The sequence below is a fragment of the Syngnathus leptorhynchus genome, chromosome 15 (genome assembly GCF_054491065.1).
Source record: "Syngnathus leptorhynchus isolate UIUO chromosome 15, UIUO_Slep, whole genome shotgun sequence".
In the NCBI taxonomy this organism is placed as follows: Eukaryota; Metazoa; Chordata; class Actinopteri; order Syngnathiformes; family Syngnathidae; genus Syngnathus; species Syngnathus leptorhynchus.
Genome location: NC_141209.1, coordinates 1,901,608 through 1,913,141, shown reverse-complemented (window position 1 = coordinate 1,913,141; position 11,534 = coordinate 1,901,608). Strand labels below are relative to the sequence as shown.

The 11,534-nt window shown below is 43.9% G+C and overlaps 1 protein-coding gene across 2 annotated transcripts in view; it reads left to right on the top strand.

Annotated features, from left to right (window-relative positions):
- Nucleotides 1-11,534, top strand: part of grin3ba (glutamate receptor, ionotropic, N-methyl-D-aspartate 3Ba) — a 46,489-nt gene that overhangs the window by 1,341 nt on the left and 33,614 nt on the right. The window contains exon 2 of one of the 2 annotated variants that reach the window (XM_085931381.1): nucleotides 36-733. The exons of the other annotated variant lie outside the window; for it this stretch is intronic. The gene's annotated coding sequence lies outside the window, so the exon portion shown is untranslated. The remainder of the gene's footprint in view (nucleotides 1-35; nucleotides 734-11,534) is intronic. 2 annotated transcript variants of the gene reach the window in all.

Below are 11,534 nucleotides of genomic sequence, written 5' to 3'. Positions count from 1 at the left end.
CTCCAAGCTGGGTTTTTGTCTTTTGCAGTTTTTAGAGGCTGGTTATTTTAGAAAGTGCACTAAAATCAACGTGTTCTCGGAAACTGCAACACAAATAAGCACATCGACGACTAAAATCATTTCAAGCAATGATTCCCAACTGCTGTTCTAGAAACTATCAGCAAATGAGCCTCTTGCTGTGAAAATGATCTCTGATTATTTATCTATGCCAGCGACGTATACAGACATGCAGAACAATCAACTACCCGTCCACAAGATGGCAGAAGGCGCAATTGTCCACCTGTTGCCGTTTGAATGATAACCGAGTGGGCCCGTTTATGAGGAAATGAAAAAGAACCTTTTATGACTTTGGAGATTTTTTTTTTTTTGCAAATGTAAATGTGCCGTGGCTCAATGACAGGCTCAATGGGCATTAGTGTATTCAAAGTGATGAGATCAACTTCATGTCCTTTCAGTACCGGTTGAACCTGCAGGCACCTTCACATGCGTGTTTAATATCTTCACTTTGCACTGAACTCTCAAGACCCTCCAGCAGAAACCTCTTTATTTACTGTACTCTTATTATTCCGTCAAGCTCTCTCTGCAAAGTCTTAACTGTGCGTGTGTGTGTGTGTGTGTGTGTGAGTGAGTGAGATTAGGTGTTTAGCTTCCTCTCCCAGTAAATCATTCCAACAGTTGAGATGGAGAAAGATTGACGCTGCAGTGTCGTGCGGCGCCTGCTTCCTGTCGCCGGGTGTGTACCAATATTTATGTGTTTGTGCTGTGTGGTGCACAATTTATGGATAGGAGTCACTGGAAATGCCCAATACCTCCAAATGAACACAGGAATTTTCTGGGGAAAATGCATATCTCAGAATTCAAACAAAACCTGGACTTCAAATTGTCATTAGGCAAATCCTGCAAAACTTCAGCTCAATGAGCATCTCAAGGATTTGTAGCTGTAGCCGTTATATAAAAATATGTGGCGGGGCTCCAGAAAAAAGTAAGACCGATTAATCGTCTGTCCGACTCGATTGAATCGACCAATGTCTATTTAATAAGAGACGTTTTTAAAAAATCGGCAATATATACAAGTAGACACACTCCAAAGAAGAGGCAACACAAGCTGACAGCTAAAGCAATGAGAACGGCCGAAGATGAACTTTAGTCGTATCTGATTTCAATAACACTCACCTCAACGCGACGATGAGGTCACTTGGCGAGGGACGGAAGCGAGAGGGAGGGAGGGAGAGTGAGATAGAGAAAGAGAGGTGGGAGGTGTGAGATGAGGAACACGGCGGTAAAGGGTGAGCCAGGACACAGCTGAGAGCTTCCTCCATGCAGCTGCAAGGAGGACTTTGAGCTCTGCGGGATTCTGGCACACAGCCGCAGGGCAAAAGAAACAACCATCACTCTTTCACTTTCTTTGCGCATCAGCCTTTTTTTAGGCTTGCGAGGTTTTTGGGGGGGTAGGGGCAAAATGTAGTACAGCATGTCTGCCCCGTCTGCAGACATCTGCCATTTCGTTCGACAGCGCCCTCTGCTGTCTAGGGAAATTGACGTCAAAGTGCCGTCAACATTTCATGGCTCATGTTTTATGGATTTTGTCCCCCCCCAAAAAAAAGTTACAGCCCTGTTACCATCGATGCTAATTTGGATCCATTATTTGGGCGTTTTCGCATGATGTGTTTCAATTTCAATTCGCAAAAGCTGCAATTTTAGAAATAAAATAATTTTCACTCGACAAGTTATCGGGTAAACAGGGGAAGTCTCCAGAGTAAGCGCTGTGGGAATTTCCGTCCGAAAAGCACACACACACACACACACAAAACAAATAATCGCCAGAATTTCCATAACTCCTGGGACATTCTCTTCTTGCCCAAAGAAGCAAAGAAAACAGCAACCGTCTCTACATTTTGGACCAGTTTGTGAAGGAGCGGATTTTTGGCAGACGGGATTGCTCTGTTTCCCTCTGCCGCCGCGAGAATCCTGCAGATTGCAAATGGAATTACATTTGTGTCCTCCGTGTTTGTAGTCAATCACGCTGCAACAACAGGCTTGGCCTCTGTCGAGCAAACACACTCCGTGTGTGTGTAGTGTGTGATCAGCCCCCCTGTTCACATCAACGACCGCTTTTATTTGGATGTTTATGAACTCCAAGCTATTTAAAACCAACTTTGATCAAAAACAGGAGGTTTTGGCCACCGGCGATGCAAGAACCAAAAAAACACGTATTCGCCGCCTTTGCATTCCCATATTCATGAAGTAAAATCCGAATCACAAATTGGCTCCATCGGTGATAGATGCCAAGGTTGGAATTCTGCATGTTGAGTTATGTATGTCGTTTTGTTCCACCATCACTCTTGCAAGCCCTTATCAAGAATCCGACGTGCAAACTTCTCGTTAATGTCAAACCGGGACAAAGGCAGAAAAGGACAGCCGACCGAAAAGATGCTCGTCTCTCCTCAATCTGTGAAAGGATGCATCCCGGCCTGCGAGCGATTTATTCCTCCCCTCCCCTCCTCTTTCTACTTAAGCTAATTAGAAGCAGTGTGTGACCCCGAACTGTAAATCTCCGCTGTCTATCTTTTGACACAGAGGACGCACTGGTGTTAAAAAGTGTAGAGGGGCGAGGCGGAGAAAACCGAATCAGGCTTTTGAAATTCCCACTCGGGCAACGGAGTGATATTTGATGTTAAAGCTGATGTAACCTCTATTCATCCCCATCCCCGAGTGAACGAAAGCCCTTTTCAAATCGACCTTCCCGGCCTGTACGTAAACCGCGTGTGTCGCTTTAAATGAAATAAATAAATAAATAAATAAATAAATATATAAAGAATATCTTTGCAATCTCGACGCTTTTGAGCGCGCCCTCGGCGAACACCTTTTGACTCGCCGATATTATCGCTAAAATCGTTTCGGTGGTGGCGAGGCCGCGTCGGCACGCGGGGAGGGGGAAAAAAAAAAAAGCTTCTTCCTGATTTGCTAAATGTGATTAAGCGGGAAGGCCGCTGCAGCAAGAATTCATTATTTCACCGCCGAGGATTTGTTCTTTACCGTCTCCTTACGCCCACACTTGCACTTAATACTATTGAAATACATCCTTGAAATTCTTCACAAGGCTTCATTTCACAGTCTTAATTTGCGTATGATTTGCCTTTGTGGCTCGTTGGCTGCGACTTTTGTTTGCGCGCTACGTGGCAAATATCCTTTCTGTGATCTGGTTTTATATTATAAACTGAGGGTGGTCAATCGACGGCCCGTGGGCTTCGGATCCATACGGGACGACAATCTGAGCAGGGAAAAAAACATTTTACTTTAGCAGTAGTTAGTTTTAAGTTGTAGTAACACTGTTAGCCACTAGATGGCAAACATCGCTCAAGAATGCAGATTGATTAACGTATTAACTATGCTGCTTATTTGCCGTTGGGTGAGGTAAAGCCCCTGGGCGGCCATCTTGTGTTGCCGCTCGCTAAACCCGCCTGACTTTTCACGTTATTTTCTGTCATTGTGCACGTTGCCATTATGAATAATAGCAGAAGTTGCAAGTGACAGCGGGAACGCAAGGTGGCTGCCTTCTGCGTGGGAGAAGCCATGCATGCATACATTGAGCCCCATTTTAGCGATTTTGCAAAGATGGAAAAAAAAAATCACATTTCGCACTAAGGTGATAAAAACAGAGTATGGCCTTGGATGCGATAAAAACCCAAATGACTCCCCACCTCTGATTTAACCCGACGCCTTTCACCCAGCTGTAATTTATTTGAATGTAATAATTAGGACTTTTATCATTAATCTGGGAACTGCTTTTCCTCTTGCGCGTCTCCCTCCATTCAGTCATCCTTTTATTATTATTACAGGCTTTTTAATGACATGCCAGCACTAGTAAAATGAAAATTATTGGGGGAAGAAAAAAAAAATCCCTTGAATGAAATGACATTTTAATCCGTAGACCCCCGCAAAAAAAAGACACACACACACACACACACACACACACACACACACACACACACACACACACACACGTGTTGCATATCTGCGTGTAGCACACACGGCGCTGCCGCGCAGTGCTATGAGTTACTAAGCCTAATGAGGCTTTACAAGCCTGCTGCCTTTCACATTTTCTTTCAGATGAGGAGGGGATTTGCTCCACAGCCCAGTAAGCGCCCAGGAGTTGGAAGGAGGGTGGTGAGAGTAGGGGGAGGAAGACCCCAAGACACGGGCCAGAGCCGGAGCCAAGTGACATTTTGTTCCAAGCTTGCCACTTAACTGCAAACAGCTCAGTGTCCCCCCCCCCCCACACACACACACACACACAACTTGTTTTCGGGTTTATTAGCGGCGTGGTGACAGTTTGGCGGCATCTCGACAGCGTTAATGGTACAGCGCAGGGACGGCAGACAACGTATTGTGGGCCAGTCTGAAACCCTTAGTTCAATTTTCTCTGTTTATTTATACAGATTTTTTTTTTTTTTTCTTTGTGGAGCATCTCCGGAGTCCTTTCACACCAGCAGAATACTTCTGTATCTTACTGCAAGCCGCAAGCAAACGGGGGACCTAAATGGGAAGGAAGTGATGAGATAACAAGGAGCACCTGAACACTAAAGTTAAAGGTCAACCAACACAGACGCACACGATATCGAGCACCACCAGGAAGACATGAAACAACATTTTAAATCAAAACCAAACTCGGACGCCTCGTGATACATATTGGGGAAAAAAGTAAATCATGTCTTAAAACTAATCAAATTAAAGATAAAGCATACAGAAAACAAATCAATTAAAATATAAACTAATAAACATCGGCCGATTGATCAGTAATCCATATTTATAGAAGTCTGCATCAGCTTTAAAAATCAAAACCTTACCTCTCGTTGATAAAGACCCATGAATAAATTAAGTTGAAGAAAAAAAAAAAGTCATTTTACTTCCAGTTTTATCTGTTGTAATTTTTTTATGGCAACCGCCATGCTTCTGATAACGTTAAAGTGTGCCAGCTTAATTAAAAAATTGAGCGAGCAAAGTGTAAGCAAAAATGGAAGGAAGAACTAAGGATTAAATCGTTTGGAACGAGCTGGGCAGGAAATGAGGGACGAGATGCTGATGATGATGATGGAAACACAACAAGCGAAGGAACACAACGCATGGATGGAGGAATCCGAAGTCGTCGTGAGGAAATGAGGCATTATGAATCGACGTGAGGATTTGCGAGGGAGGAAATTATCACTGCAGTACACGGCAAGTAAAAGGCTAGATAAGGAATAAGAAGGTGGATTAGCCAGCTCCGAAACCAGTAAAGACCTTATCGCTTGATAAAGTCACGAGAGGGAGGGAGGGAGAAAGGCAAAGCATGAATGACAATATTGATGAAATATTACGTGTGGCCAGTCGTAAATTGACTCGTAAAACACAAATTTCTTTCCCGTGGAAAGAAATTTAGATACGGAATCATGGAAATTATTTCCACAGCATCTTTGGTTAAAATCAAGCAAGGATCAAGAAGGACGTTTGGTTACTTACTGAGCTGTGTATTTCTGTTGTATGCAAATTAGTTACTGCTTTTTAACTGTGACATGAAGGAACATATTGTCCTGTTGCAGAAATCAAAATCCTCCTGGACAGCTTCAAAAATGGGTGAAAATAGCACGGGAGTGCTTGAAAGCAACTTAAATTGCAGACATTCAACTTCCACGACCTATTTGTCTTAAAAGTGAACATATTATGTTTTTTTCCACACAATTTGAAACCCTGGAACTTAGGGTTCAAATGGATTTACCTTCCCTCGTTTTGAAATAAGTTCGATCGCCAGTATCATCAAAATATCTTGCTCAATTTTGAGCCATTTTGTCCTTGGCCTGGTCATGCAAAAAGTGGAAGGAATCAGCAAAGGGACCTCGCGGTTATCCAGAAAGAACGTCAACGATGGCTGGAAATTATCGCAGGAATTCCAGCAAGTTTTTCCTTGCATTGGACTTTCATCCAAATGTGACATTTAAAGGATTAGCGGCCGATAACCTGGCCGCTATCTTTACCAACAGCGCACACATCCATGTGGACTTTGTGCTCTACTTCCCCCACATGCATCCGAGCACAATTCCCTTCCCGAGAAAACCCGTGTGCGTCCAAGCGAGGCGCAGCACGGGCTGCGGAGGCCAGCTGCTCCGTCGCGATAAGTGCTGCGAGCATCCGCGACTCCCAGAGGTCACAGGTCAGAGGCGAGCAGACGGGGAGGGTGGGACAGGTGATGGAGACATGTGCCGGGCCTGGAATTAAACAGATACCCGCAGATGGCGGCGTGCCCGCTGCCGCGCCGCCGATGCCAAAAAAGACAGGTTAGCCCGAAGGGAAAAGCGGGAGAAACAAAAAAGCAAGCCGTGCGGAAGAAGAACAACAGAACAATGTTTACTACGCACGTATGAAGACGGAGTCTTCTGAATGCTTCCCCCCCTTTAGTCCAAGGGAACATATGGGAGACTTGCTATAGGAGATGAAAGGACCACTAAGCTACAGGGACACAAATCTGCCACATCTGTAGCTTTGCCAGATGTTTCACGGTGATGTCTCGGGGTTGTAGACCTCACCCATCAGTTGTGCAACGACTGAGGAATGATCTTGAAGTGTGAGGAAACTCGTACATGATGGATGAGGAAATGGCTTGGAAGTCAAATTTGACCCAAAGGTAACATATACACATTGAACAAAAGGGGTTCAAGGATTGACTCTTGAGGTACTCCATATGTAATGGCCATTCACTCCGATTTGAAACTTGCAGTGACAAAATAAATTCCTTCCTCAAGTTAGGATCTGAAAGTTCTCCATTCAACTCCAAAAGTCTCATCCTGAATGCAAAGAAAACCCCGTCTCGACCATGTCCGGACAGTCTTCCTTGACGTGCGCAACAGCTGATTTGGGCCAGTTCAGCATGAGTTAGTGTTGAAAAAAAAAAAATGGCATCTTAATTGTCTACAGTACGATGACCCACTTTGGGAAACATAATTTGAGAAGCAACAGCTTTAAATGTCACTGACGTGGGTAAAGTACTGATTTTTTTTCTGGGATAATTGATATTAAGTGCATATATGACACCATAATTGGTGTCAATCGTATCATATTGGAGTCAATTATTTCGGAATTGTCGACTACGCGATGGGCCGATTGGACAAAAAAACTGTCAGAGGCGGAATTTCAACTCGAATGAGCTAAATGAAAATTTCTATTCTGGGTAATTGGTATAAGTGTCAGGAGCACAAGCTAATTGGAGTCAAATCGTAATTGCTGTGAGTAGAATTTTAAACAAAAACACTGGGATATCATTTGGCACGGAATAGCAAAGATTTGCTTTCGGGGGCAGTTGGTCGAATTTTTGTAATCGTAATTTTGTAATCGATGTCAACCTTCTCTCAATGGAAATGAAATCGATGGGATTTAAACAGAAACATTCACGAACAAATCACGAGTCATCCGTCCGGCGGCAGCCATCCGGCCGTCCGTTTTCGACCGCTCATTCTGATCAGCGTCGTGTGAGCTGAAGCCCACCCATCGTGAAAAATCCAATCTGATGTCATGTCAAACGTGGGAGACAGGCGGAATAACGCAAACAGACGATTACGCATGCACGCGCTAGCTGAAGCATACAACAATAAAGCCAATGTCCACTTTTAGTGGGCATGCCACTACAAACAAAAATGGCCACCGCACTCTGAACTGGAGAGCAACTAATGAGGGAGAAAATTACAAATGATTACCGATTGTTAATCGATTCATCGGCCAGTAATAGCTCTTTTTGATGAGTACCACAGCCACCATGTGGTGAAGTTAATATTTTTGTTTACCACTCCAAATGAAGGTGACTAGCTTAATGCCCCGGCCACTTTAGAGATTTAATGAGTATTAAGAAAAGCGAATAATAATAGAGGCCGCCCCCTCGCATCCAGTCAGTCAGATTTCAATCGACCTTGCAATGAGCTCGGCAAGGCTCATTAAGGCCGCTGCAAATTTAAGCGCAGCACCTTAAAGTAACTTGGAATAAACTCTGAAGAAATAGTAAATTGGAATAAACTCTGACGTAAAACCCTCGGGCTAGCTTTGAAGTTTTCGTGTTTGTGGCTTGAATCACAACTGGCAACTATTCCAAAAGTTTGCAAATATTTTGTGTTGGGGGGGGACACCTGATTACACATAGGGCCCTTACACCTGAATGGCAAGGGACCCCAGACGGCTCCAGGCACTGCAGTTTGAGAACCCCTAGTCTCCCGTGTGTCCTCGCACATTCATAAATCAGAGCAGCAGAGACGTCCCCAGACGAAGCACTAAAAGTGACAATCTGACATTCATACGCCCAACATCTCGGCGCATAAACGCAATTTATCAGTTGCAGATGCCACGCTGGCAGATTGAAAATAAAATGGTGGCGAGCACCAAAAGGAGGGTTAAAGCCCAACGATGAATAAGAGACAAAAGGAAAAGAGTTGAAGACAAAAAGGAGACGATGGGAGTTTTCAATCTTTATTAGCTTTCACGGCTGAGGACAAACTGTCCTCCGGGTAGTGCTAAAGGCCGTTACACTTAATAATTCACCTTAACTCAGGTGAGCTAAAGTGTGTTTATCTTTCCATTACGTGGTTTCTTTAAAACAAACAAACAAAAAAAGCCAGTGAAGAACTGCTTGAATTACTTTAATGCATCAGACAATAAGATTTATTTGACTTTGCCAGCGCTGGGCGAGAACACAACAAATCACTGAGGAGCATTTAGCTAAACAAAGCAATATGAGTGTATTGAGCAAACACGAGAATCAATCACATATTAAGTAGAAGAGAGGCAAAAAAAATTTGCACAATAGAAGCAACAAAGATTTTCATTCTTACATTTCAGACTGTCCGATTTTGGTCATTGAGCACGGGGGGCAGAAAGGCATAGGTAGGGCTTCGCCGCTGTGGGCGTGGTCACAGTCAACTTCAATCATGCCCAATCGAAACGGTTTCTTTTCAATCTAGTGAGCTTTGAGGACACGAGAAAACCATGCCAGATTGATTAAGTGGCCAGGAATGAAATGACTAGGATGAATGAGAATGTTTGTAGGGATCTTCCAGGAGACCTGCCCTATAAATGTACCTCTCTGCATGCAAAGTGAGTCCTTATCCAGATATTTTGGACAGTTTTATGGCCCTTTTTATGTTTCTTGGGTAAACATGAAAACCTTGACTTTGTCGTAAAGAGAGAGAAATACTCCAGACACGACTTTGTCTCCAGGTAGAGTCCAGGCACAACTTAAAAATACCCCAACAGAAGGACTGGATTAAAGCAAAGCTCAAAGGAAGGGTGCCAACTGTTAACTGATGAACGTGATGCTCACCGGCATCTCGAGGAAAGTCCCTTTTGTGTTCCTGCCAGGTCCCAAGAGGAACGCTCGTGCCTGACCGTGGTGGAATAGCGTGAAAATCTCGTAAAATATCATCCCTGAAGAGAGGACGCTCCTAAAAGTGTTTATCGGCTGACTGTGGGCCGTGAAAGCAAATTTAAAAAAACATCACAAGTAGGACGGGATTAAAGTAAAATTCAACACAGGGAAGAAAGACCAGAAAAAATCGGGACCCGGTATCTCCACCGTCCAACACAACAACAACATTAAAGACGGATGAAGCGCTGATAAACACTTGATTTTCAATTTACTCTCCAGCAGACTCAAGTAAAACTCAACAAAAGCCTCCAAACAAAACGCCATCACCAAAAAGGATGAGATTAAAGCAAAAGCTCGACACAGGTGGAAGCACACGAGGGAGCCTGCGAGACAGGAACTCGACGGAGACGCCGACCGAAACTGAGCGCTGCCGACGGTGGCTGATTAAATTGACAAGAGGCAGATGAAACTAATTAACTTTGAGCAAGCGTGAACACAGACATGAGTGGGAGGTACCCTCGCAAATAATCAAACGGAGCCTAATTAACCTACAAAATCCCGTTTTCGCTCATACGTCATGAGAGACCTTTGTTGTCAAAATATTTGACTCCATAGTCTGAGTGGAAATAACTTTGGATTTTGGAAAATTTCCAATATAAGTCTTGAAGCGGGTCACATCTGACTGGACCATACTTCCTGAGAACCACCCATATGAGAGCCAAGGCAGGTTTTTGGCAATGTGACCATTTTGGTGGCTATATAAAGAGCAGCTAGCTTGCAGCAGTCTGGCTTAAAGGATCCCTCCCCGCCTTCGCCTTTGTCACACTCAATCAGACGGTTTTGACCGGAGCAGTCGCGACCCGCTGGTCGTCGGCCAAAGGCTTTTCCCAGCAGTGCCCCGATACTCTGCCAGTTCTCGCTGTTCATGTTTTATCGTCGATACTTTTGATTAGAATTTTTCTTCTCGGGCTCTGCTTATTTTCCAAAGTGGAATTGTCCTCCCCGTTGGGTTGCAATGCAAATCTCGGTTGGAGTCTGGCGGATGTTGGAGCCCGCCTCCAAAATGTGTACTTTCACTTTGCATTTCTTTTTCTTATTCGCCTAACTTGAACAAGATATCGAAGGACAGTTGCTGCACGAGTGGAAATATATTCTGAGGCGATAGCTCGACTTTTTTGGGCGATAAGCCAGGCAAGCCTCATAACAAATGGATCCCTTCGGTACCTGAACACTGTATTATTTAATAGCATGGCGCAAATCATGCTTTGGTACCCGCCAGCGGTTTAAATGATGAAATCGACACGTCGACTTGACCGTTCTAGCTTGAGGTCGATTAATCGGCAGTGGCGTTTTAGCAACAACACGGACGTTAGCTGAATCTGCTTTCGTTTAGTTTTTTTTTTTTTTCTGTCTCCTAATCTTATTATGACTTGGCTGTTTTGTTGAATAGCTCAGGTCCTTTTTTTTCTTGTTTTTATTCCAAAACATCCCTGATGCAGCTTGACAGCGAGGTCGATGGCCGCGTCTCCGGGATGCAAACTTCAATCGATAAACTAAGTATACCCCAAAAGCTCAGTGTTGACGAATGTGACAACTTTCTGCCATCGTTTAATTGTTCCCAATGTGGCTTTTGACCTGTGCTTCCATCTGTCTGCTAAAAAAAAAAAATGTGTCTTTGGCATCTGCCGGCTGTAGGTCACACAGTGCGACCTGCACACCGACCAGTGTTAATTCCTTTGCTGGCACTTTAAAGGATGAAATATTGATCTTGGCTTGGACAACTTATTTTCCCGCTTTGTGTAAATCACCTCGAGATTGACAGGCCCCCTAGACCAGTCGCTGTCTGTTTCCGTTGAGTGTGACTTGATCAGGCCGCACAACAAAGAATCTATAGTACAGATTAACACCATTTACTTAAAGACACTAAAAAAGTACTTTTTTTTTTCTTGCCTGACCGGTAATTATATGCAATACTACTTTTGATAACTTGGCCCGGAAAAAAAAGAAAAATCTCTGCCCACTAAGTAATTTTCCGAATTTAAATTGCATTGTGTAACCTTTTGAGCTATGGAATATACACAAACGGTGCAGCAGCACACGTAGACAGGCAAAATAATTGCACTCAGTCAGGTATTCTTTATCCTCTGCAAAGAAC